This window comes from Pleurodeles waltl, chromosome 3_1 (genome assembly GCF_031143425.1).
Source record: "Pleurodeles waltl isolate 20211129_DDA chromosome 3_1, aPleWal1.hap1.20221129, whole genome shotgun sequence".
Classification (NCBI taxonomy): Eukaryota; Metazoa; Chordata; class Amphibia; order Caudata; family Salamandridae; genus Pleurodeles; species Pleurodeles waltl.
In genome coordinates this window covers 590,614,872-590,642,046 of record NC_090440.1, presented here as the reverse complement: position 1 = coordinate 590,642,046, position 27,175 = coordinate 590,614,872, and positions in this window count along the sequence as shown.

Genomic DNA, 27,175 nt, shown 5'->3' with positions numbered 1-27,175 from the left:
CTCACTGAGGCTCTGCTAATCAGAACCTCAGTGGTTATGCTCTCTCATTTCTTTCTAAATTGTCACTAACAGGCTAGTGACCAATTTTACCAATTTACATTGGCTTACTGGAACACCCTTATAATTCCCTAGTATATGGTACTGAGGTACCCAGGGTATTGGGGTTCCAGGAGATCCCTATGGGCTGCAGCATTTCTTTTGCCACCCATAGGGAGCTCTGACAATTCTTACACAGGCCTGCCACTGCAGCCTGAGTGAAATAACGCCCACGTTATTTCACAGCCATTTTACACTGCACTTAAGTAACTTATAAGTCACCTATATGTCTAACCTTTACCTGGTAAAGGTTAGGTGCAAAGTTACTTAGTGTGAGGGCACCCTGGCACTAGCCAAGGTGCCCCCACATTGTTCAGAGCCAATTCCCTGAACTTTGTGAGTGCGGGGACACCATTACACGCGTGCACTACATATAGGTCATTACCTATATGTAGCTTCACAATGGTAACTCCGAATATGGCCATGTAACATGTCTATGATCATGGAATTGCCCCCTCTATGCCATCCTGGCATAGTTGGCACAATCCCATGATCCCAGTGGTCTGTAGCACAGACCCTGGTACTGCCAAACTGCCCTTCCTGGGGTTTCACTGCAGCTGCTGCTGCTGCCAACCCCTCAGACAGGCATCTGCCCTCCTGGGGTCCAGCCAGGCCTGGCCCAGGATGGCAGAACAAAGAACTTCCTCTGAGAGAGGGTGTGACACCCTCTCCCTTTGGAAAATGGTGTGAAGGCAGGGGAGGAGTAGCCTCCCCCAGCCTCTGGAAATGCTTTGTTGGGCACAGATGTGCCCAATTCTGCATAAGCCAGTCTACACCGGTTCAGGGGACCCCTTAGCCCTGCTCTGGCGCGAAACTGGACAAAGGAAAGGGGAGTGACCACTCCCCTGACCTGCACCTCCCCTGGGAGGTGTCCAGAGCTCCTCCAGTGTGCTCCAGACCTCTACCATCTTGGAAACAGAGGTGCTGCTGGCACACTGGACTGCTCTGAGTGGCCAGTGCCATCAGGTGACGTCAGAGACTCCTTGTGATAGGCTCCTTCAGGTGTTGCTAGCCTATCCTCTCTCCTAGGTAGCCAAACCCTCTTTTCTGGCTATTTAGGGTCTCTGTCTCTTGGGATTCCTTAGATAACGAATGCAAGAGCTCATCCGAGTTCCTCTGCATCTCTCTCTTCACCTTCTGCCAAGGAATCGACTGCTGACCGCGCTGGAAGCCTGCAAACCTGCAACATAGTAGCAAAGACGACTACTGCAACTCTGTAACGCTGATCCTGCCGCCTTCTCGACTGTTTTCCTGCTTGTGCATGCTGTGGGGGTAGTCTGCCTCCTCTCTGCACCAGAAGCTCCGAAGAAATCTCCAGTGGGTCGACGGAATCTTCCCCCTGCAACCGCAGGCACCAAAAAGCTGCATTACCGGTCCCTTGGGTCTCCTCTCAGCACGACGAGCGAGGTCCCTCGAATCCAGCGACTCTGTCCAAGTGACCCCCACAGTCCAGTGACTCTTCAGTCCAAGTTTGGTGGAGGTAAGTCCTTGCCTCACCTCGCTGGGCTGCATTGCTGGGAACCGCGACTTTTGCAGCTACTCCGGCCCCTGTGCACTTCCGGCGGAAATCCTTTGTGCACAGCCAAGCCTGGGTCCACGGCACTCTAACCTGCATTGCACGACTTTCTAAGTTGGTCTCCGGCGACGCGGGACTCCTTTGTGCAACTTCGGGTGAGCACCGTTTCATGCATCCTCGTAGTGCCTGTTTCTGGCACTTCTCCGGGTGCTACCTGCTGCTGAGAGGGCTCCTTGTCTTGCTCGACGTCCCCTCTCTCTCCTGGTCCAATTTGCGACCTCCTGGTCCCTCCAGGGCCACAGCAGCGTCCAAAAACGCTAACCGCACGATTTGCAGCTAGCAAGGCTTGTTGGCGTTCTTTCGGCGGGAAAACACTTCTGCACGACTCTCCACGGCGAGAGGGATCCGTCCACCAAAGGGGACGTCTCTAGCCCTTTTTGTTCCTGCAGAAACCTCAGCTTCTTCTGTCCAGTAGAAGCTTCTTTGCACCCGCAGCTGGCATTTCCTGGGCATCTGCCCATCTCCGACTTGCTTGTGACTTTTGGACTTGGTCCCCTTGTTCCACAGGTACCCTAGATTGGAAATCCACAGTTGTTGCATTGTTGGTTTGTGTCTTTCCTGCATTATTCCTCTAACACGACTTCTTTGTCCTTAGGGAAACTTTACTGCACTTTGCACTCACTTCTCAGGGTCTTGGGGAGGGTTATTTTTCTAACTCTCACTATTTTCTAATAGTCCCAGCGACCCTCTACAAGGTCACATAGGTTTGGGGTCCATTCGTGGTTCGCATTCCACTTTTGGAGTATATGGTTTGTGTTGCCCCTATCCCTATGTGTCCCCATTGCATCCTATTGTAACTATACATTGTTTGCACTGTTTTCTAAGACTATACTGCATATTTTTGCTATTGTGTATATATATCTTGTGTATATTTCCTATCCTCTCACTGAGGGTACACTCTAAGATACTTTGGCATATTGTCATAAAAATAAAGTACCTTTATTTCTAGTATAACTGTGTATTGTGTTTTCTTATGATATTGTGCATATGACACTAAGTGGTACTGTAGTAGCTTCACACGTCTCCTAGTTCAGCCTAAGCTGCTCTGCTAAGCTACCATTATCTATCAGCCTAAGCTGCTAGACACCCTATACACTAATAAGGGATAACTGGGCCTGGTGCAAGGTGCAAGTACCCCTTGGTACTCACTACAAGCCAGTCCAGCCTCCTACACCAGGGCTCAGGCCAAAAAGCAAAAAGGACAGGGTGACTTGGATCCTGGAACAATGGACCAAGTGCTCCCTAAAGCTAGGGTTAGTAAAGGTAAAACAATACCTACTATCCCTCCCTCTACATAAGATTCTACTTCTGAGGAAGAAGAATTTCCCCCCTGTGCAGAACATTCACCAGAGGAGCTGGAAGCAGACACTGCTGAGCTTTTGGGTGGAGGGGGGCCTGCCAGGGAGGAGCTGAGTGTGGCACAGCAGACCTGTCCCACACTAGAGGGTCTAAGACAGCAAGCTGTCAAACAGCAAAATGGGGATGTCAGTGACTCTCACAGAGTTTACTGGGAGGACAACCTCTTGTATACAGAGGCAAGGGACCCAAAACCTGGAGCTGCAGGAGATTGGTTATTCCCCTGCAATACAGAGAGTTCCTCCTAACTCTAGCCCATGACATTCCCTTGGCTGGACATTTGGGGCAAATGAAAACATGGGATAGGCTTGTCCCCCTGTTTCATTGGCCTAGAATGTCAGAGCACACAAAATAATTTTGTAAGTCCTGTGTCACCTGTCAAGCCAGGGGCAAAACAGGTGGCACCCCAAAGGCTCCCCTTATTCCACTGCCTGTGGTTGGGGTTTCCTTTGAAAGGGTAGGGGTTGACATAGTTGGCCCCCTTGACCCTCCTACTGCTTCAGGCAATAGGTTTATTTTGGTGATAGTGGACCATGCCACCAGATATCCTGAAGCAATTCCTCTAAGGACCATTACAGCTCCTGCAGTGGCAAAGGCCCTCCTGGGAATCTTTTTCAGGGTTGGTTTCCCAAAAGAGGTGGCATCAGACAGGGGAAGCAACTTTTTGTCTGCATACTTGAAGGCCATGTGGAAGGAACGTGGTGCAACATACAAATTCACCACACCTTATCATCCACAAAAAAAAATGGACTGGTTAAGAGGTTTAACAAAACTCTCAAAGGAATGATAATGGGACTACCTGAAAAACTCAGGAGGAGATGGGATGTCCTGTTACCTTGCCTCCTTTTTGCTTACAGGGAGGTACCCCAAAAAGGAGTGAGCTTCAGCCCCTTTGAACTCCTATTTGGACGCCCTGTAAGAGGTCCTCTAACACTTGTAAAGGAGGGTTGGGAACAACCTTTAAAAGCTCCTAAGCAAGACATAGTGGACTATGTACTTGGCCTAAGATCCAGAATGGCTGAGTATATGAAAAAGGCCAGTAAAAACCTTCAGGCCAGCCAAGAGCTCCAAAAGCAATGGCATGACCTGAAGGCTGTTCTGATTCAGAACCGACCAGGGCAGAAAGTGTGGGTCTTGGAACCTGTGGCCCCAAGAGCACTCCAAGACAAATGGAGTGGACCCCACATTATTGTTGAAAAGAAGGGAGAAGTCACCTACTTGGTTGACTTAGGCACTGCCAGGAGTCCCCTTGAGTACTCCATGTCAATCGCCTGAAACCCTACTATGACAGGGCTGATCTCACCCTGCTCATGGCAACAGATGAAGGACAGGAAGAAGAGAGTGACCCTCTCCCTGATCTCTTCTCTTCCACAGAACAAGATGCTCTAGTGGAAGGTGTAGTTTTGGCAGATTGTCTTACTGCTGAGCAGAAAGACCACTGCATAAATCTCCTGGGTCAGTTTTCTGAACTCTTTTCTACTGTGCCAGGCACCACTTCTTGGTGTGAGCACACTATAGATACTGGAGACAGCATGCCTGTCAAAAGTAAGATCTATAGGCAGCCTGACCATGTCAGGGACTGCATAAAACAAGAGGTTCAGAAAATACTTGAACTGGGAATGGTTGAGCACTCTGAAAGTCCATGGGCCTCTCCTGTGGTACTTGTACCAAAACCTCATTCCAAAGATGGGAAAAGGGAAATTAGATTTTGTGTAGATTACAGAGGTCTCAACCCGGTAACTAAAACTGATGCTCACCCTATACCCAGGGCGGATGAGCTAATAGATACACTGGCATCTGCCAAGTATCTAAGCACCTTTGATTTGACTGCAGGGTATTGGCAGATCAGAGGATGCTAAAGCAAAAACTGCATTTTTGACTATTGGAGGGCACTACCAATTCATAGTAATGCCCTTTGGTTTGAAAAATGCACCTGCCACTTTTCAGAGGTTGGTGAATACAGTCCTGCAAGGGTTGGAGGCTTTTAGTGCAGCATATCTAGATGATATAGCTGTCTTTAGCTCCAGCTGGGTTGAACACCTGGTCCACCTATGGAAAGTTTTGGAGGCCCTGCAAAAGGCAGGCCTCACTATCAAGGCTTCAAAGTGCCAGATACAGCAGGGGAAAGTGGTCTATCTGGGACACCTTGTAGGTGAAGAACAGATTGCACCACTTCAGGGGAATATCCAAACTATCATAGATTGGGTTCCCCCTACAACTCATACCCAGGTGAGAGTCTTCTTAGGCCTCACTGTGTATTACAGGAGGTTCATAAAGAACTATGGCTCCATAGCAGCCCCTCTTAATGACCTCACTTCTAAGAATATGCCTAAAAAGGTATTGTGGACAGCTGGCTGTCAGAAAGCTTTGAGGAGCTGAAACAGGCCATGTGCTCTGTACCTGTCCTAAAAAGCCCATGTTACTCCAAGAAATTCATTGTTAAAACTGATGCATCTGAATTAGGGGTAGAGGCAGTCTTATCACAACTCAATTCTGAGGGCCAGGATCAACCTGTTGCTTTTATCAGCAGGAGGTTGGCCCCTAGAGAAAAGCGTTGGTCTGCCATAGAGAGGAAGGCCTTTGCTGTGGTCTTGGCACTGAAGAAGTTGAGGCCATACCTGTTTGGCGCTCACTTAATTGTTCAGAATTGTTCCTATACCTATGTGCTCCTATTTCAATCTACTGTAGCAATGCCAGCAATGCAACAACAGTGGATTTCCAGACCTGAGTACCTGTAAGAAAAGGGGACCAAGTCCAAGAGTCGCAACAGTGTCGAGAGTGGGCAGGAGCCCAGGAAATGTCAGGTGAGGGTGCAAGGAAGCTGCCACCTGTTGGAAGAAGCTTGGTGTTCTGCAAGAACGAAGAGGAGTCGGAACTTCCCCTTTGGAGGATGGATGTCACACGTTGTGAAGAAGCTTGCAGAGGTGTTCCCACGCAGAAAGACCGCAAACAAGCCTTGCTAGCGGCAAGGGTCGCGGTTTGGGTTTTTGGATGCTGCTGTGGCACAGGAGGGACCAGGATCTCGCCACTTGGATGAGGAGACAGAGGGGGCACCCAGCAAGTCAGGGAGCCTTCACAGAAGCAGGCAGCACCCGCAGAAGTACCTGAACAGGCACTTAGAAGAAAAGTGAACCGTAGTCCACCCAAAGTCACAAAAGGGAGTCCCACGACACCAGAGGACAACTCAGAAGGTTGTGCACTGCAGGTTAGAGTGTCGGGGACCCAGGCTTGGCTGTGCACGAAGGGAATCCTGGAAGAGTGCACAGGAGCCGGAGCAGCTGCAAATCACGCAGTACCCACCAATGCAGTCTAGCGTGGGGAGGCAAGGACTTACCTCCACCAAACTTGGACTGAAGAGTCACTGGACTGTGGGAGTCACTTGGACAGAGTTGCTGAGTTCCAGGGACCACGCTCGTCGTGCTGAGAGGGGACCCAGAGGACCGGTGATGCAGTCTTTTGTTGCCTGCGGTTGCAGGGGGAAGATTCCGTCGACCCACAGAGATTTCTTCAGAGCTCCTGGTGCAGAGAGGAGGCAGGCTACCCCCAGAGCATGCACCACCTGGAAACAGTCGAGAAAGCCAGGAGGATGACGCGATACAAGGTTGCTAGTAGTCGCCTTGCTACTTTGTTGCGGTTTTGCAGGTGTCATGAGCAGTCAGCGGTCGATCCTTTGGCAGAAGGTGAAGAGGGAGATGCAGAGGAACTCTGGTGAGCTCTTGCATTCGTTATCTGAAGAATTCCCCAAAGCAGAGACCCTAAATAGCCAGAAAAGGAGGTTTGGCTACTTAGGAAGGAGGATAGGCTAGTAAGAAAGGTAAGAGCCTATAAGAAGGAGTCTCTGACGTCACCTGCTGGCCCTGGCCACTCAGAGCAGTCTAGTGTGCCAGCACAACTTTGAATCCAAGATGGCAGAGGTCTGGGGCATGCTGGTCACTCCCCTTTCCTTTGTCCAGTTTTGCACCAGAGCAGGGCTGAGGCATCCCTGAACCGGTGCAGACTGGCTTATGCAGAGATGGGTACCATCTGTGCCCATCAAAGCATTTCCAGAGGCTGGGGGAGGCTACTCCTCCCTAGCCCTGACACCTTTTTCCAAAGGGAGAGGGTGTAACACCCTCTCTCTGAGGAAGTCCTTTGTTCTGCCTTCCTGGGACAGGCCTGCCTGGACCCCAGGAGGGCAGAAACCTGTCTGAGGGGTTGGCAGCAGTAGCAGCTGCAGTGAAACCCCGGGAAAGGTAGTTTGGCAGTACCCGTGTCTGAGCTAGAGACTCGGGGGATCATGGAATTGTCTCCCCAATGCCAGAATGGCATTGGGGTGACAATTCCATGATCCTAGACATGTTACATGGCCATGTTCGGAGTTACCATTGTGACGCTACACATATGTCGTGACATATGTATAGTGCATGCATGTAATGGTGTCCCCGCACTCACAGAGTCCGGGGAATTTGCCCTGAACGATGTGGGAGCACCTTGGCTAGTGCCAGGGTGCCCACACACTAAGTAGCTTAGCACCCAACCTTTACCAGGTAAAGGTTAGACATATAGGTGACTTATAAGTTACTTAAGTGCAGTGGTAAATGGCTGTGAAATAATGTGGACGTTATTTCACTCAGGCTGCACTGGCAGGCCTGTGTAAGAATTGTCAGATCTCCCTATGGGTGGCACAAGAAATGCTGCAGCCCATAGGGATCTCCTGGAACCCCAATACCCTGGGTACCTCAGTACCATATACTAGGGAATTATAAGGGTGTTCCAGTATGCCAATGTAAATTGGTGAAATTGGTCACTAGCCTGTTAGTGACAATTTGGAAAGGAAATGAGAGAGCATAACCACTGAGGTTCTGGATAGCAGAGCCTCAGTGAGACAGTTAGTCATAACACAGGTAACACATACAGGGCACACTTATGAGCACTGGGGCCCTGGCTGGCAGGGTCCCAGTGACACATACAACTAAAACAACATATATACAGTGAAATATGGGGGTAACATGCCAGGCAAGATGGTACTTTCCTACAGTCCCCGCACTCACAAAGTCCGGAGAATTTGCCCTGAACAATGTGGGGGCACCTTGGCTAATGCTAGGCTGCCCACACTCTCAGTAACTTTGCACCCAACCTTCACCAGGTGAAGGTTAGACATATAGGTGACTTATAATTTACTTAAGTGCAGTGGTAAATGGCTGTGAAATAACGTGGACGTTATTTCACGCAGGCTGCAGTGGTAGGCCTGTGTAAGAATTGTCAGAGCTCCCTGTGGGTGGTAAAAGAAATGCTGCAGCCCATAGGGATCTCCTGGAACCCCAATACCGTGGGTACCTCAGTACCATATAAAAGGGAATTATATGGGTGTACCCGTATGCCAATGTAAATTCGTAAATTTAGTCACTAGCCTGTTAGTGACAAATTTGGAAAGCAGAGAGAGCATAACCACTGAGGTTCTGGTTAGCAGAGCCTCAGTGAGACAGTTAGGCATCACACAGGGAACACATACAGGGCACACACAATGAGCACTGGGGCCCTGCCTGGCAGGGTCCCAGTGACACATGGACTAAAACAACATACATACAGTGAAATATGGGGGTAACATGCCAGGCGAGATGGTACTTTCCTACACTATATGTGGCTAGATTTGTACTACATATGGAGGAAGTGTTTGTCTATTAAGTCAACCAAAGTGTTTTTTGTAAAGCAGACATTCTGAGCTCATATATTTGAAGGTGCTCTCACATGTGATAAAGAAGAAAATGGCAGCTCACTGAATTAAAAAATGTACCAAGGATCACATAATTTCAAACCATGTTATGGGTCGAGAGCATTATAATTAGGTTGAGTACATTATTTAAGTCACTAGACTTTCAGGTCTAGTAAAAGATTTGTGTTTTTTCGAGGCCTGCTGTGTATGTGTAGGAAAGTACCATCTTGCCTGGCATGTTACCCCCATTTTTCACTGTATATATGTTGTTTTAGTTGTATGTGTCACTGGGACCCTGTCACCCAGGGCCCCAGTGCTCATAAGTGTGCCTGAATGTGTTACCTGTGTAGTGACTAACTGTCTCACTGAGGCTCTGCTAATCAGAACCTCAGTGGTTATGCTCTCTCATTTCTTTCAAATTGTCACTAACAGGCTACTGACCAATTTTACCAATTTACATTGGCTTACTGGAACACCCTTATAATTCCCTAGTATATGGTACTAAGGTACCCAGGGTATTGGGGTTCCAGGAGATCCCTATGGGCTGCAGCATTTCTTTTGCAACCCATAGGGAGCTCTGACAATTCTTACACAGGCCTGCCACTGCAGCCTGAGTGAAATAACGTCCACGTTATTTCACAGCCATTTTACACTGCACTTAAGTAACTTATAAGTCACCTATATGTCTAACCTTTACCTGGTAAAGGTTAGGTGCAAAGTTACTTAGTTTGAGGGTACCCTGCCACTAGCCAAGGTGCCCCACATTGTTCAGGGCTATTCCCCTGACTTTGTGAGTTTGGGGACACCATTACACGCGTGCACTACATATAGGTCACTATATATGTAGCTTCACAATGGTAACTCCGAATATGGCCATGTAACATGTCTATGATCATGGAATTGCCCCCTCTATGCCATCCTGGGATAGTTGGCACAATCCCATGATCCCAGTGGTCTGTAGCACAGACCCTGGTACTGCCAAACTGCCTTTTCTGGGGTTTCACTGCAGCTGCTGCTGCTGCCAACCCCTCAGACAGGTTTCTGCCCTCCTGGGGTCAAGCCAGGCTTGTGCCAGGATGGCAGAACAAAGGACTTCCTCTGAGAGAGGGTGTTACACCCTCTCCCTTTGGAAAATGGTGTGAAGGCAGGGGAGGAGTAGCCTCCCCCAGCCTCTGGAAATGCTTTCATGGGCACATTTGGTAGCCATTTCTGCATAAGCCAGTCTACACTGGTTCAGGGACCCCTTAGCCCTGCTCTGGCGCGAAACTGGACAAAGGAAAGGGGAGTGACCACTCCCCTGACCTGCACCTCCCCTGGGAGGTGTCCAGAGCTCCTCCAGTGTGCTCCAGACCTCTGCCATCTTGGAAACAGAGGTGCTGCTGGCACACTGGACTGCTCTGAGTGGCCAGAGCCACCAGGTGACGTCAGAGACTCCTTCTGATAGGCTCCTTCAGGTGTTACTAGCCTATCCTCTCTCCTAGGTAGCCAAACCCTCTTTTCTGGCTATTTAGGGTCTCTGTCTCTGGGGAAACTTGAGATAACGAATGCAAGAGCTCATCCGAGTTCCTCTGCATCTCTCTCTTCACCTTCTGCCAAGGAATCGACTGCTGACCGCGCTGGAAGCCTGCAAAACTGCAACATAGTAGCAAAGACGACTACTGCAACTCTGTAACGCTGATCCTGCCGCCTTCTCGACTGTTTTCCTGGTGGTGCATGCTGTGGGGGTAGTCTGCCTCCTCTCTGCACTAGAAGCTCCGAAGAAATCTCCTGTGGGTCGACGGAATCTTCCCCCTGCAACCGCAGGCACCAAAAAGCTGCATTACCGGTCCCTTGGGTCTCCTCTCAGCACGACGAGCGAGGTCCCTCGAATCCAGCAACTGTGTCCAAGTGACCCCCACAGTCCAGTGACTCTTCAGTCCAAGTTTAGTGGAGGTAAGTCCTTGCCTCCCCACGCCAGACTGCATTGCTGGGAACCGTGACTTTTGCAGCTACTCCGGCCCCTGTGCACTTCCGGCGGAAATCCTTTGTGCACAGCCAAGCCTGGGTCCCCGGCACTCTAACCTGCATTGCACGACTTTCTAAGTTGGTCTCCGGCGACGTGGGACTCCTTTGTGTGACTTCGGGTGAGCACCGTTTCACGCATCCTCGTAGTGCCTGTTTCTGGCACTTCTCTGGGTGCTACCTGCTGCTGAGAGGGCTCCTTGTCTTGCTCGACGTCACCTCTGTCTCCTGGCGCAATTTGCGATATCCTGGTCCCTCCTGGACCACAGCAGCGTCCAAAAACACTAACCGCACGATTTGCAGCTATCAAGGCTTGTTGGCGGTCTTTCGGCAGGAAAACACTTCTGCACGACTCTCCATGGCGTGAGGGATCCGTCCTCCAAAGGGGAAGTCTCTAGCCCTTGTCGTTCCTGCAGAAACCTTAGCTTCTTCTGTCCAGTAGAAGCTTCTTTGCACCCACAGCTGGCATTTCCTGGGCATCTGCCCATCTCCGACTTGCTTGTGACTTTTGGACTTGGTCCCCTTGTTCCACAGGTACCCTCGAATGGAAATCCATTGTTGTTGCATTGCTGGTTTGTGTCTTTCCTGCAGTATTCCCCTATCACGACTTCTTTGTCCTTTGGGGAACTTCAGTGCACTTTGCACTCACTTTTCAGGGTCTTGGGGTGGGCTATTTTTCTAACCCTCATTATTTTCTAATAGTCCCAGCGACCCTCTACAAGGTCACATAGGTTTGGGGTCCATTCGTGGTTCGCATTCCACTTTTGGAGTATATGGTTGGTGTTGCCCCTATCCCTATGTGTCCCCATTGCATCCTATTGTAACTATACATTGTTTGCACTGTTTTCTAAGACTATACTGCATATTTTTGGTATTGTGTACATATATCTTGTGCATATTTCCTATCCTCTCACTGAGGGTACACTCTGAGATACTTTGGCATATTGTCATAAAAATAAAGTACCTTTATTTTTAGTATAACTGTGTATTGTGTTTTCTTATGATATTGTGCAAGTGACATTAGTGGTACAGTAGGAGCTTCACTCGTCTCCTAGTTCAGCCTAAGCTGCTCTGCTAAGCTACCATTATCTATCAGCCTATGCTGCTAGACACCCTATACACTAATAAGTGATAACTGGGCCTGGTGCAAGGTGCAAGTACCCCTTGGTACTCACTACAAGCCAGTCCAGCCTCCTACATTGGTTGGGCAGCGGTGGGATAAGTGCTTTGAGACTACTTACCACTCTTGTCATTGTACTTTTCATAAGAGAAAAATATACAAAACAAGTTAAGTGTGTGTACACATAACTAAAAAGTTTTGCATTTCCTCTTTTCACTCTTTTCTAAGTGCTGAAAAGTACATCTAAACTTTCTAAAAAGTTCTAAAAAGTTAAAAAAGTTTTTTTTCTGTCTTTCTAAAAGCTCTGACAAACTTTTTTCTCTTCTTCTATCACTTTAACTCTCTCTAAAAATGTCTGGCACAGGCCAAAATGTTGATCTGTCCAAAATTGCATATGATCACCTTAGCTGGAAAGGAGCAAGGAGTCTCTGCATAGAGAGAGGTTTGAGTGTAGGGAAGAATCCTTCCTTGGAATTGTTACTTAACATGCTTAGAGAACAAGATAAGGCTAAAAGTGCCCCATCTGTTGAAAAAGTAGCTAATGGTTCCCAATCTGATCCAGGGACTCCCCCAGGAAAAGATTCAGGAAAGAAACTTTTTAGCCTGCCCATTACTAGACAGTCTAGCATAGTTGGTACAGAGGATGGGTCACATCATACAGATTGTGTGCTCTCACATTACACTGTTAGCCAAGCTGTTAGGGTGCCCTCTGTAAGGGACAGGTCTCCTTCTGTCCATTCTCATCATACTTCTGTGTCTAGAAATGTCCCTCCCACCAACCCTGATGACAGACTGTTAGAGAGGGAACTCAATAAGTTGAGGGTGGAACAAACCAGACTGAAGCTTAAAAAGCAACAGCTGGATTTGGATAGACAGTCTCTAGAACTAGAAAAGGAAAGACAGAAGTTGGGTTTTGAAACCCATGGTGGCAGCAGCAGTATTCCCCATAGTCATCCTGCAAAAGAGCATGATTCCAGGAATCTGCATAAGATAGTTCCCCCTTATAACGAGGGGGATGACATTAACAAGTGGTTTGCTGCACTTGAGAGGGCCTGTGTTGTACAGGATGTCCCTCAAAGGCAGTGGGCTGCTATCCTATGGCTATCATTTAGTGGAAAAGGTAGGGATAGGCTCCTTACTGTGAAAGAAAGTGATGCCAATAATTTTACAGTTCTTAAGAATGCACTCCTGGATGGTTATGGCTTAACCACTGAACAATACAGGATAAAGTTCAGAGAGACCAGAAAGGAGTCTTCACAAGACTGGGTTGATTTCATTGACCATTCATTGAAGGCCTTGGAGGGGTGGTTACATGGCAGTAAAGTTACTGATTTTGAAAGCCTGTATAACTTGATCCTGAGAGAGCATATTCTTAATAATTGTGTGTCTGATTTGTTGCACCAGTACTTGGTGGACTCTGATCTGACCTCTCCCCAAGAATTGGGAAAGAAGGCAGACAAATGGGTCAGAACAAGGGTGAACAGAAAAGTTCATACAGGGGGTGACAAAGATGGCAAGAAGAAGGATGCTAAGTCTTCTGACAAGGGTGGGGACAAATCTAAAAATGAGTCTTCATCAGGCTCACAAAAACACTCTGGTGGGGGTGGTGGGCCCAAATCCTCTTCTAATCAAAACAAGGAAAAGAAACCATGGTGCTATTTATATAAAATAAAAGGCCATTGGACAACAGATCCCAGTTGTCCAAAGAAAAGCACCAAGCCTCCTACCACTACAACCCCTACTGCTACACCTAGTGTCCCTACTAATAGCAGTGGTGGTGGGTGCAAACCTACTAATAGCCAATCCAAGGGAGTAGCTGGGCTCACTTTTGGTAACTTAGTTGGGGTTGGTCTGGTTAGGGAGACCACAGAGGCTGTGTTAGTCTCTGAGGGGGCTATTGATTTAGCCACCTTAGTTGCTTGTCCCCTTAATATGGATAAGTACAAGTAGCTACCCCTAATAAATGGTGTTGAGGTTCAGGCCTACATGGACACTGGTGCCAGTGTGACTATGGTCATAGAGAAACTGGTCCACCCTGAACAACACCTACTTGGTCACCAGTGCCAAGTAACGGATGCTCACAACAACACACTTAGCCACCCCATGGCTGTTGTAAATCTCAACTGGGGGGGGGGGGGGGGGGAGGGTTACTGGTCCAAATAAAGTTGTGGTAGCCACATATTTACCTGTAGACTGTCTACTAGGAAATGATTTGGAGACATCAGCTTGGTCAGAGGTGGAGTTGGAGGCCCATGCAGCAATGCTGGGCATCCCAGGGCATATTTTTGCTTTAACCAGGGCTGAGGCCAAAAAGCAAAAAAGACAGGGAAGCTTGGATCCTGGAACAATAGACCAAGTGCTCCCTAAAGCTAGGGCTAGTAGAAGCAAACCACTTCCTACTATCCCTCCCTCTACAGTGGATTCTACTTCTGAGGAAGAAGAATTTCCACCCTGTGCAGAACCTACACAAGAGGAGCTAGAGGCAGACACTGCTGAGCTTCTGGGTGAAGGGGGGACTGCCAGGGAGGAGCTGAGTGTGGCACAGCAAACCTGTCCCACACTAGAGGGTCTAAGACAGCAAGCTGTCAAACAGGCTAATGGGGATGTCAGTGACTCTCACAGATGTTACTGGGAGGACAACCTCTTGTACACTGAGGCAAGGGATCCTAAACCTGGAGCTGCCAGGAGATTAGTGATTCCTCAGGTGTACAGAAAGTTCCTCCTAACTCTTGCCCACGACATTCCCCTAGCTGGGCATCTGGGACAAATGAAAACTTGGGACAGGCTTGTTCCCTTGTTTCATTGGCCTAGAATGTCTGAGGACAGAAAGGAATTGTGTAAGTCCTGTGAAACCTGTCAAGCCAGTGGCAAGACAGGTGGCACTCCAAAGGCACCCCTTATTCCACGGCCTGTGGTTGGGGTTCCCTTTGAAAGGGTAGGGGTTGACATAGTTGCCCCCCTTGACCCTCCTACTGCTTCAGGTAATAGGTTTATCTTGGTGGTAGTGGACCATGCCACAAGATATCCTGAAGCAATTCCTTTAAGGACCACTACAGCACCTGCAGTGGCAAAGGCCCTCCTGGGAATATTTTCCAGGGTGGGCTTCCCAAAGGAAGTGGTATCAGACAGAGGAAGCAATTTCATGTCTGCATACTTAAAGGCCATGTGGAAGGAGTGTGGTGTAACTTACAAGTTCACTACACCCTATCATCCACAAACAAATGGACTGGTGGAGAGATTTAACAAAACTCTCAAAGGCATGATTATGGGTCTCCCTGAAAAACTCCGCAGGTGATGGGATATCCTATTACCATGCCTCCTTTTTGCCTACAGGGAGGTACCCCAAAAAGGAGTGGGCTTCAGCCCCTTTGAACTCCTCTTTGGACACCCTGTTAGGGGTCCACTAACACTTGTCAAGGAGGGTTGGGAACAACCTTTAAAAGCTCCAAAGCAAGATATTGTGGATTATGTACTTGGCCTCAGATCAAGGATGGCTGAGTACATGAAAAAGGCCAGTAAAAACCTTCAGGCCAGCCAAGAGCTACAGAAGCAATGGCATGACCAGAAGGCTGTTTTGGTTCAGTACAAACCAGGGCAGAAAGTGTGGGTCTTGGAGCCTGTGCCCCAAGAGCACTCCAAGATAAATGGAGTGGACCCCACACAATTGTTGAGAAAAAGGGTGAAGTCACCTATTTAGTTGACTTAGGCACTGCCAGGAGTCCCCTTAGCTTGCTCCATGTCAACCGCCTGAAACCCTACTATGACAGGGCTGATCTCACCCTGCTCATGGCAACTGATGAGGGACAGGAAGAAGACAGTGATCCTCTACCTGATCTCTTCTCTTCCACAGAACAAGATGCTCTAGTGGAAGGTGTAGTTTTGGCTGATTGTCTTACTGCTGAGCAGAAAGACCATTGCATAAATCTCCTGGGTCAGTTTTCTGAACTCTTCTCTACTGTGCCAGGTACCACTTCTTGGTGTGAGCACACTATAGATACTGGAGACAGCTTGCCTGTCAAAAGTAAAATCTATAGGCAACCTGACCATGTCAGGGACTGCATAAAGCAAGAGGTGCAGAAAATGTTAGAACTAGGAGTGGTTGAGCACTCTGAAAGTCCATGGGCTTCTCCTGTGGTACTTGTACCAAAACCTCATTCCAAAGATGGAAAGAAGGAAATGCGGTTTTGTGTAGACTACAGAGGTCTCAACCAGGTAACCAAAACTGATGCTAACCCTATACCCAGGGCAGATGAGCTCATAGATACACTGGCATCTGCCAAGTATCTAAGCACTTTTGATTTTACTGCAGGGTATTGGCAGATCAAATTATCAGAAGATGCTAAATCTAAAACTGCATTTTCAACCATTGGAGGCCATTACCAATTTACAGTAATGCCTTTTGGATTGAAAAATGCACCTGCCACTTTTCAGAGGTTGGTGAACGCAAGGGCTGGAGGCTTTCAGTGCAGCATATTTGGACGATATAGCTGTCTTTAGCTCCAGCTGGGATGATCACCTGGTCCACCTATGGAAAGTTTTGGAGGCCCTGCAAAAGGCAGGCCTCACTATCAAGGCTTCAAAGTGCCAGATAGGGCAGGGTAAGGTGGTTTATCTGGGACACCTTGTTGGTGGGGAACAGATTGCACCACTACAGGGGAAAATCCAAACAATTATTGATTGGGTTCCCCCTACCACTCAGACTTAGGTGAGAGCCTTCCTAGGCCTCACTGGGTATTATAGGAGGTTCATTAAGAACTATGGCTCCATTGCAGCCCCTCTTAATGACCTCACATCCAAGAAAATGCCTAAAAAGGTATTATGGACAGCAAGCTGTCAGAAAGCTTTTGAGGAGCTGAAGCAGGCCATGTGCTCTGCACCTGTCCTGAAAAGCCCTTGTTACTCTAAAAAATTCTATGTCCGGACTGATGCATCTGAATTAGGAGTAGGGGCAGTCCTATCACAACTTAATTCTGAGGGCCAGGATCAACCTGTTGCTTTTATTAGTAGGAGGTTGACCCCTAGAGAAAAGCGTTGGTCTGCCATTGAGAGGGAGGCCTTTGCTGTGGTTTGGGCACTGAAGAAGTTGAGGCCATACCTGTTTGGCACTCACTTCATTGTTCAGACAGACCACAAACCTCTACTTTGGCTAAAACAAATGAAAGGTGAAAATCCTAAATTGTTGAGGTGGTCCATATCCCTACAGGGAATGGACTATACAGTGTAACATAGACCTGGGAGTAGCCACTCCAATGCAGATGGACTCTCCAGATATTTCCACTTAGACAATGAAGACTCATCAGGTCATGGCTAGTCTTATTGTCCTTCGTTTGGGGGGGGGGGTTGTGTAGGAAAGTACCATCTTGCCTGGCATGTTACCCCCATTTTTCACTGTATATATGTTGTTTTAGTTGTATGTGTCACTGGGACCCTGTCACCCAGGGCCCAAGTGCACATAAGTGTGCCTGAATGTGTTACCTGTGTAGTGACTAACTGTCTCACTGAGGCTCTGCTAACCAGAACCTCAGTGGTTATGCTCTCTCATTTCTTTCAAATTGTCACTAACAGGCTAGTGACCAATTTTACCAATTTACATTGGCTTACTGGAACACCCTTATAATTCCCTAGTATATGGTACTAAGGTACCCAGGGTATTGGGGTTCCAGGAGATCCCTATGGGCTGCAGCATTTCTTTTGCCACCCATAGGGAGCTCTGACAATTCTTACACAGTCCTGCCACTGCAGCCTGAGTGAAATAACGTCCACGTTATTTTACAGCCATTTTACACTGCACTTAAGTAACTTATAAGTCACCTATATGTCTAACCTTTACCTGGTAAAGGTTAGGTGGAAAGTTACTTAGTGTGAGGGCACCCTGGCACTAGCCAAGGTGCCCCCACATTGTTCAGGGCCAATTCCCCTGACTTTGTGAGTGCGGGGACACCATTACACGCGTGCACTACATATAGGTCACTACCTATATGTAGCTTCACAATGGTAACTCCGAATATGGCCATGTAACATGTCTATGATCATGGAATTGCCCCCTCTATGCCATCCTGGCATAGTTGGCACAATCCCATGATCCCAGTGGTCTGTAGCACAGACCCTGGTACAGCCAAACTGCCTTTTCTGGGGTTTCACTGCAGCTGCTGCTGCTGCCAACCCCTCAGACAGGTTTCTGCCCTCCTGGGGTCAAGCCAGGCTTGTCCCAGGATGGAAGAACAAAGGACTTCCTCTGAGAGAGGGTGTTACACCCTCTCCATTTGGAAAATGGTGTGAAGGCAGGGGAGGAGTAGCCTCCCCCAGCCTTTGGAAATGCTTTCATGGGCACATTTGGTGCCCATTTCTGCATAAGCCAGTCTACACCGGTTCAGGGACCCCTTAGCCCTGCTCTGGCGCGAAACTGGACAAAGGAAAGGGGAGTGACCACTCCCCTGACCTGCACCTCCCCTGGGAGATGTCCAGAGCTCCTCCAGTGTGCTCCAGACCTCTGCCATCTTGGAAACAGAGGTGCTGCTGGCACACTGGACTGCTCTGAGTGGCCAGTGCCACCAGGTGACGTCAGAGACTCCTTCTGATAGGCTCCTTCAGGTGTTGCTAGCCTATCCTCTCTCCTAGGTAGCCAAACCCTCTTTTCTGGCTATTTAGGGTCTCTGTCTCTGGGGAAACTTGAGATAACGAATGCAAGAGTTCATCCGAGTTCCTCTGCATCTCTCTCTTCACCTTCTGCCAAGGAATCGACTGCTGACCGCGCTGGAAGCCTGCAAAACTGCAACATAGTAGCAAAGACGACTACTGCAACTCTGTAACGCTGATCCTGCCGCCTTCTCGACTGTTTTCCTGGTGGTGCATGCTGTGGGGGTAGTCTGCCTCCTCTCTGCACTAGAAGCTCCGAAGAAATCTCCCGTGGGTCGACGGAATCTTCCCCCTGCAACCGGAGGCACCAAAAAGCTGCATTACCGGTCCCTTGGGTCTCCTCTCAGCACGACGAGCGAGGTCCCTCGAATCCAGCAACTGTGTCCAAGTGACCCCCACAGTCCAGTGACTCTTCAGTCCAAGTTTGGTGGAGGTAAGTCCTTGCCTCCCCACGCCAGACTGCATTGCTGGGAACCACGACTTTTGCAGCTACTCCGGCCCCTGTGCACTTCCGGCAGAAATCCTTTGTGCACAGCCAAGTCTGGGTCCACAGCACTCTAACCTGCATTGCACGACTTTCTAAGTTGGTCTCCGGCGACGTGGGACTCCTTTGTGTAACTTCGGGTGAGCACCGTTTCACGCATCCTCGTAGTGCCTGTTTCTGGCACTTCTCCGGGTGCTACCTGCTGCTGAGAGGGCTCCTTGTCTTGCTCGACGTCCCCTCTGTCTCCTGGCGCAATTTGCGACATCCTGGTCCCTCCTGGACCACAAACACTAACCGCACGATTTGCAGCTAGCAAAGCTTGTTGGTGGTCTTTCCGCAGGAAAACACTTCTGCACAACTCTCCACGGCGTGAGGGATCCGTCCTCCAAAGGGGAAGTCTCTAGCCCTTGTCGTTCCTGCAGAAACCTTAGCTTCTTCTGTCAAGTAGAAGCTTCTTTGCACCCAGAGCTGGCATTTCCTGGGCATCTGCCCATCTCCGACTTGCTTGTGACTTTTGGACTTGGTCCCCTTATTCCACAGGTACCCTCGACTGGAAATCCATCGTTGTTGCATTGCTGGTTTGTGTCTTTCCTGCAGTATTTCCCTATCACGACTTCTTTGTCCTTTGGGGAACTTCAGTGCACTTTGCACTCACTTTTCAGGGTCTTGGGGTGGGCTATTTTTCTAACCCTCACTATTTTCTAATAGTCCCAGCGACCCTCTACAAGGTCACATAGGTTTGGGGTCCATTCGTGGTTCGCATTCCACTTTTGGAATATATGGTTGGTGTTGCCCCTATCCCTATGTGTCCCCATTGCATCCTTTTGTAACTATACATTGTTTGCACTGTTTTCTAAGACTATACTGCATATTTTTGGTATTGTGTACATATATCTTGTGTATATTTCCTATCCTCTCACTGAGGGTACACTCTGAGATACTTTGGCATATTGTCATAAAAATAAAGTACCTTTATTTTTAGTATAACTGTGTATTGTGTTTTCTTATGATATTGTGCAAGTGACATTAGTGGTACTGTAGGAGCTTCACTCGTCTCCTAGTTCAGCCTAAGCTGCTCTGCTAAGCTACCATTATCTATCAGCCTATGCTGCTAGACACCCTATACACTAATAAGGGATAACTGGGCCTGGTGCAAGGTGCAAGTACCCCTTGGTACTCACTACAAGCCAGTCCAGCCTCCTACAGTATGTATGTGTTTTTGTGGACGGGCAATTGGATGAATTTAAGACTGAGTAAATGTATGAAAGAGGAACTCCATAAGAGAAAAGCTGAGTGAAGGACACTTTCCGTTATATGCCAGACCAAGTAAATTTGCCAATGCATGTTTATTTGTAAATAGAAATATGGAAAGGTTAGGATTCTGTGTCTACTGTAACAGTAACAGGTATATACTGTTATTGAAAAAAGTGGATTTAAATAGCAAAGGAGCAATTCAGTGTGAGAAATATTGTTTGTGAACCAGAAATATCACATCTGTTAAAAATCTTTGTAAAATTACAAATGTACAGATTTCCATACATTGTTTCAAATATTGTATTTGTATTACCGTGATAAAGACTGATTCTGTGTAGCAAAACTGAATACTTGTTCCATTGGACACACTACCTTTTTAAACTTGTGGTTTAATACACCTACGATTATTCCGAATAAGGCAAGTAGTATTGGGTGAACTGTCTCATATTTCTTCAGCAGACTTTTAGCACTCACTGTAAGATAAAAATATTGGTTCTGCATTACTACACTGCCAAAAGCCGCTAATGAGAAACACTACACCTTAAACATGGTTAGCTCATATTAATTTTTTACTTTTCTGTACTGAACACTTTTTACACACTGAACAAATGTAGAAAATCAGAATATCTACAATGCGCACAGTATGAAGCAATATACCTGTAACATTTGTTTACCAGTATGTGTGCTTTCCTTTAAGGTGCAGGATTTGTAATCTCCTGGTGTCTGTAAAGAGGATGCTAAACACATGCAGAAGTGTTTCTCTCATTTTCTTTAGCCCATTTACTGATATTTTTTTATTCTCAAAAGAAAAAAATGGGATTAAGTAGTTTCCTCAGATCTTGTTTTAAGCAAAATAATAAAAAGATTCATAAACAAATTCACACATGAAAACCGCCTTCTAGCAGGCCTGCAACTTTCAGATATACCGTGAGCCTACCCTCTCTCTATTAGAGGCAAATAAGCATTGGCAATGCAGGTAGGTCTCATCATTCAATGACAGGTGCAGAGCTACTGGCTTTGCTAGTGCCTGTATTTTTGCATACTTTATTTCCATAGCACTCGAGCCTGGTAGGCACCCATGCACCCACCCACATGCATAGGCAAGGATGGTCATCTTCTAATTCTAACTTCACGAAGTATAGCAAATCAATACAAGATGGTCATGAACTTGCACGAGCAGCCATTCTGGGATTATTTTTTATGTTTAAAAAAAAATAAATTCCAAGATGCTAGTCCATGGAACCGAACCATTTGATTGGTCTGCATCAAATTTTACAATCTCCTGGGTGTCCTCTAATGCATTGAACCAGGGAGGCAAAAGTTACTGAGCACACAGAAAAACAGATTTCCTGTTGACACAGGTGTGAACTTTAACTTTAAAGGTGAGAATGCACCTCTGTAATACATATCATTATTGGATTCCTTATTCTGCACACCTTTATGCTATTGCTACCATTTTGCTACACACATTCTGTACGGGGTCAGTGTACCTAGTACAATAGTATTGGAAGTCATTCATAAGTGTAGCAAGTAAAGGGGACTCCCTAACCTTCAGGATATTTGGCAAAATGTATTCTATGACCCAAAATGGGCTTTTCTGTCTGTATGATATAAAGAAGGGGTTTATGGGGGACTTTTCCCCACACAACTGGTAAATATGTCTTTATGTTATGGGAACCAAAAGAACACCTCTTAAATTGCATCAGAGGGATTGAAGAGCCCACAGCCTTCCACACATGACAAGCAGTGGGCGAACAAGTTACTCAACCTTGGTAATGCTCTTTCAGGGGGATACTTGATCTAACACTGGATTCTTTACCTTTAGAACACTCTCAGGCCCTAGACTGAATCCAAAAATATTCATATAATAATTCCCAAGCACAAGAGACGTGCACTATCCTCCAAGTTGATGAGCTGGTGCCTGTAGGAGGCTGGGCTGGCTTGTAGTGAGTACCAGGGCGTACTTGCACCTTGCACTAGGAACAGTTATCCCTTATTAGTGTATAGGGTGTCTAGCAGCTCAGGCTGATAGATAATGGCAGCTTAGCAGAGCAGCTTAGGCTGAACTAGGAGACGTGTGAAGCTACTACAGTACCACCTAGTGTCATATGCACAATATCATAAGAAAACACAATACACAGTTATACTAAAAATAAAGGTACTTTATTTTTATGACAATATGCCAAAGTATCTTAGAGTGTACCCTCAGTGAGAGGATAGGAAATATACACAAGATATATATACACAATAGCAAACATATGCAGTATAGTCTTAGAAAACAGTGCAAACAATGTATAGTTACAAAAGGATGCAATGGGGAAACATAGGGATAGGGGCAACACAAACCATATACTCCAAAAGTGGAATGCGAACCACGAATGGACCCCAAATCTATGTGACTTTGTAGAGGGTCGCTGGGACTATTAGAAAATAGTGAGAGTTAGAAAAATAACCCTCCCCAAGACCCTGAAAAGTGAGTGCAAAGTGCACTAAAGTTCCCCTAAGGACAAAGAAGTCGTGTTAGAGGAATAATGCAGGAAAGACACAAACCAGCAATGCAACAACTGTGGATTTCCAATCTAGGGTACCTGTGGAACAAGGGGACCAAGTCCAAAAGTCACAAGCAAGTCGGAGATGGGCAGATGCCCAGGAAATGCCAGCTGCGGGTGCAAAGAAGCTTCGACTGGACAGAAGAAGCTGAGGTTTCTGCAGGAACGAAAAGGGCTAGAGACTTCCCCTTTGGTGGACGGATCCCTCTCGCCGTGGAGAGTCGTGCAGAAGTGTTTTCCCGCCGAAAGAACGCCAACAAGCCTTGCTAGCTGCAAATCGTGCGTTTGGCGTTTTTGGACGCTGCTGGGGCCCCGGAGGGACCAGGAGGTCGCAAATTGGACCTGAAGAGAGAGGGGACGTCGAGCAAGACAAAGAGCCCTCACTGAAGCAGGTAGCACCCGGAGAAGTGCCAGAAACAGGCACTACGAGGATGCATGAAACGGTGCTCGCTGAAGTTGCACAAAGGGGTCCCACGTCGCCGGAGACCAACTTAGAAAGTCATGCAATGCAGGTTAGAGTGCCGTGGACCCAGGCTTGGCTGTGCACAAAGGATTTCCGCCGGAAGTGCACAGGGGCCGGAGTAGCTGCAAAGTCGCGGTTCCCAGCAATGCAGCCCAGCGAGGTGAGGCAAGGACTTACCTCCACCAAACTTGGGCTGAAGAGTCACTGGACTGTGGGGGTCACTTGGACAGAGTCGCTGGATTCGAGGGACCTCGCTCGTCGTGCTGAGAGGAGACCCAAGGGACCGGTAATGCAGCTTTTTGGTGCCTGCGGTTGCAGGGGGAAGATTCCGTCGACCCACGGGAGATTTCTTCGGAGCTTCTGGTGCAGAGAGGAGGCAGGCTACCCCCACAGCATGCAAAAGCAGGAAAACAGTCGAGAAGGCGGCAGGATCAGCGTTACAGAGTTGCAGTAGTCGTCTTTGCTACTATGTTGTAGGTTTGCAGGCTTCCAGCGCGGTCAGCAGTCGATTCCTTATCAGAAGGTGAAGAGAGAGATACTGAGGAACTCGGCTGAGCTCATGCATTCGTTATCTGAAGTTTCCCCAGAGACAGAGACCCTAAATAGCCAGAAAAGAGGGTTTGGCTACCTAGGAGAGAGGATAGGCTAGCAACACCTGAAGGAGCCTATCACAAGGAGTCTCTGACGTCACCTGGTGGCACTGGCCACTCAGAGCAGTCCAGTGTGCCAGCAGCACCTCTGTTTCCAAGATGGCAGAGGTCTGGAGCACACTGGAGGAGCTCTGGACACCTCCCAGGGGAGGTGCAGGTCAGGGGAGTGGTCACTCCCCTTTCCTTTGTCCAGTTTCGCGCCAGAGCAGGGGCTAAGGGGTCCCTGAACCGGTGTAGACTGGCTTATGCAGAATTGGGCACCTCTGTGCCCAACAAAGCATTTCCAGAGGCTGGGGGAGGCTACTCCTCCCCTGCCTTCACACCATTTTCCAAAGGGAGAGGGTGTCACACCCTCTCTCAGAGGAAGTTCTTTGTTCTGCCATCCTGGGCCAGGCCTGGCTGGACCCCAGGAGGGCAGCTGCCTGTCTGAGGGGTTGGCAGCAGCAGCAGCTGCAGTGAAACCCCAGGAAGGGCAGTTTGGCAGTACCAGGGTCTGTGCTACAGACCACTGGGATCATGGGATTGTGTTAACCATGCCAGGATGGCATAGAGGGGGCAATTCCATGATCATAGACATGTTACATGGCCATATTCGGAGTTACCATTGTGAAGCTACATATAGGTAGTGACCTATATGTAGTGCACGCGTGTAATGGTGTCCCCGCACTCACAAAGTTCAGGGAATTGGCTCTGAACAATGTGGGGGCACCTTGGCTAGTGCCAGGGTGCCCTCACACTAAGTAACTTTGCACCTAACCTTTACCAGGTAAAGGTTAGACATATAGGTGACTTATAAGTTACTTAAGTGCAGTGAAAAATGGCTGTGAAATAACGTGGACGTTATTTCACTCAGGCTGCAGTGGCAGGCCTGTGTAAGAATTGTCAGAGCTCCCTATGGGTGGCAAAAGAAATGCTGCAGCCCATAGGGATCTCCTGGAACCCCAATACCCTGGGTACCTCAGTACCATATACTAGGGAATTATAAGGGTGTTCCAGTAAGCCAATGTAAATTGGTAAAAATGGTCACTAGCCTGTTAGTGACAATTTGGAAAGAAATGAGAGAGCATAACCACTGAGGTTCTGATTAGCAGAGCCTCAGTGAGACAGTTAGTCACTACACAGGTAACACATTCAGGCACACTTATGAGCACTGGGGCCCTGGGTTACCAGGGTCCCAGTGACACATACAACTAAAACAACATATATACAGTGAAAAATGGGGGTAACATGCCAGGCAAGATGGTACTTTCCTACACAACCCCCCCCCAAACGAAGGACAATAAGACTAGCCATGACCTGATGAGTCTTCATTGTCTAAGTGGAAATATCTGGAGAGTCCATCTGCATTGGAGTGGCTACTCCCAGGTCTATGTTCCACTGTATAGTCCATTCCCTGTAGGGATATGGACCACCTCAACAATTTAGGATTTTCACCTTTCATTTGTTTTAGCCAAAGTAGAGGTTTGTGGTCTGTCTGAACAATGAAGTGAGTGCCAAACAGGTATGGCCTCAACTTCTTCAGAGCCCAGACCACAGCAAAGGCCTCCCTCTCAATGGCAGACCAACGCTTTTCTCTAGGGGTCAACCTTCTACTAATAAAAGCAACAGGTTGATCCTGGCCCTCAGAATTAAGTTGTGATAGGACTGCCCCTACTCCTAATTCAGATGCATCAGTTTGGACATAGAATTTTTTAGAGTAACAAGGGCTTTTCAGGACAGGTGCAGAGCACATGGCCTGCTTCAGCTCCTCAAAAGCTTTCTGACAGTTTGCTGTCCATAATACCTTTTTAGGCATTTTTTTGGATGTGAGGTCATTAAGAGGGGCTGCAATGGAGCCATAGTTCTTAATGAACCTTCTGTAATACCCAGTGAGGCCTAGGAAGGCTCTCACCTGAGTCTGAGTGGTAGGGGGAACCCAATCAATAATAGTTTGGATTTTCCCCTGAAGTGGTGCAATCTGTTCCCCACCAACAAGGTGTCCCAGATAAACCACCTTACCCTGCCCTATCTGGCACTTTGAAGCCTTGATAGTGAGGACTGCCTTTTGCAGGGCCTCCAAAACTTTCCATAGGTGGACCAGGTGATCATCCCAGCTGGAGCTAAAGACAGCTATATCGTCCAAATATGCTGCACTGAAAGCTTCCAGCCCTTGCAGGACTGTGTTCACCAACCTCTGAAAAGTGGCAGGTGCATTTTTCAAACCAAAAGGCATTACAGTAAACTGGTAATGTCCTCCAATGGTAGAAAATGCAGTCTTAGATTTAGCATCTTCTGATAATTTGATCTGCCAATACCCTGCAGTCAAATCAAAAGTGCTTAGATACTTGGCAGATGCCAGTGTATCTATAAGCTCATCTGCCCTGGGTATAGGGTGAGCATCAGTTTTGGTTACCAAGTTGAGACCTCTATAGTCTACACAAAACCGCATTTCCTTCTTTCCATCTTTAGAATTGGGTTTTGGTACCAGTACCACAGGAGAAGCCCATGGACTGTCAGAGTGCTCAACCACTCCTAGTTCCAACATTTTCTGAACTTCTTGCTTTATGCAGTCCCTGACATGGTCAGGCTGCCTATAGATCTTACTTTTGACAGGTAAACTGTCTCCAGTATCTATAGTGTGCTCACACCAAGAAGTGGTGCCTGGCACAGTAGAGAAGAGTTCTGAAAATTGTCCTAGGAGATTTATGCAATGGTCTTTCTGCTCAGCAGTAAGACAATCTGCCAAAACTACACCTTCCACAAGAGCATCTTGTTCTGTGGAAGAGAAGAGATCAGGTAGAGGATCACTGTCTTCTTCCTGTCCCTCATCAGTTGCCATGAGCAGGGTGAGATCAGCCCTGTCATAGTAGGGTTTCAGGCGGTTGACATGGAGCACCCTAAGGGGACTCCTGGCAGTGCCTAAGTCAACCAAGTAGGTGACTTCACCCTTCTTTTCAACAATTGTGTGGGGACCACTCCATTTATCTTGGAGTGCTCTTGGGGCCACAGGCTCCAAGACCCACACTTTCTGCCCTGGTTGGTACTGAACCAAAACAGCCTTCTGATCATGCCATTGCTTCTGGAGCTCTTGGCTGGCCTGAAGGTTTTTACTGGCCTTTTTCATGTACTCAGCCATCCTTGATCTGAGGCCAAGTACATAGTCCACAATATCCTGCTTAGGAGCTTTTAAAGGTTGTTCCCAACCCTCCTTTACAAGTGTGAGTGGACCCCTAACAGGGTGTCCAAAAAGAAGTTCAAAGGGGCTGAAGCCCACTCCTTTCTGGGGTACCTCCCTGTAGGCAAAAAGGAGGCATGGTAG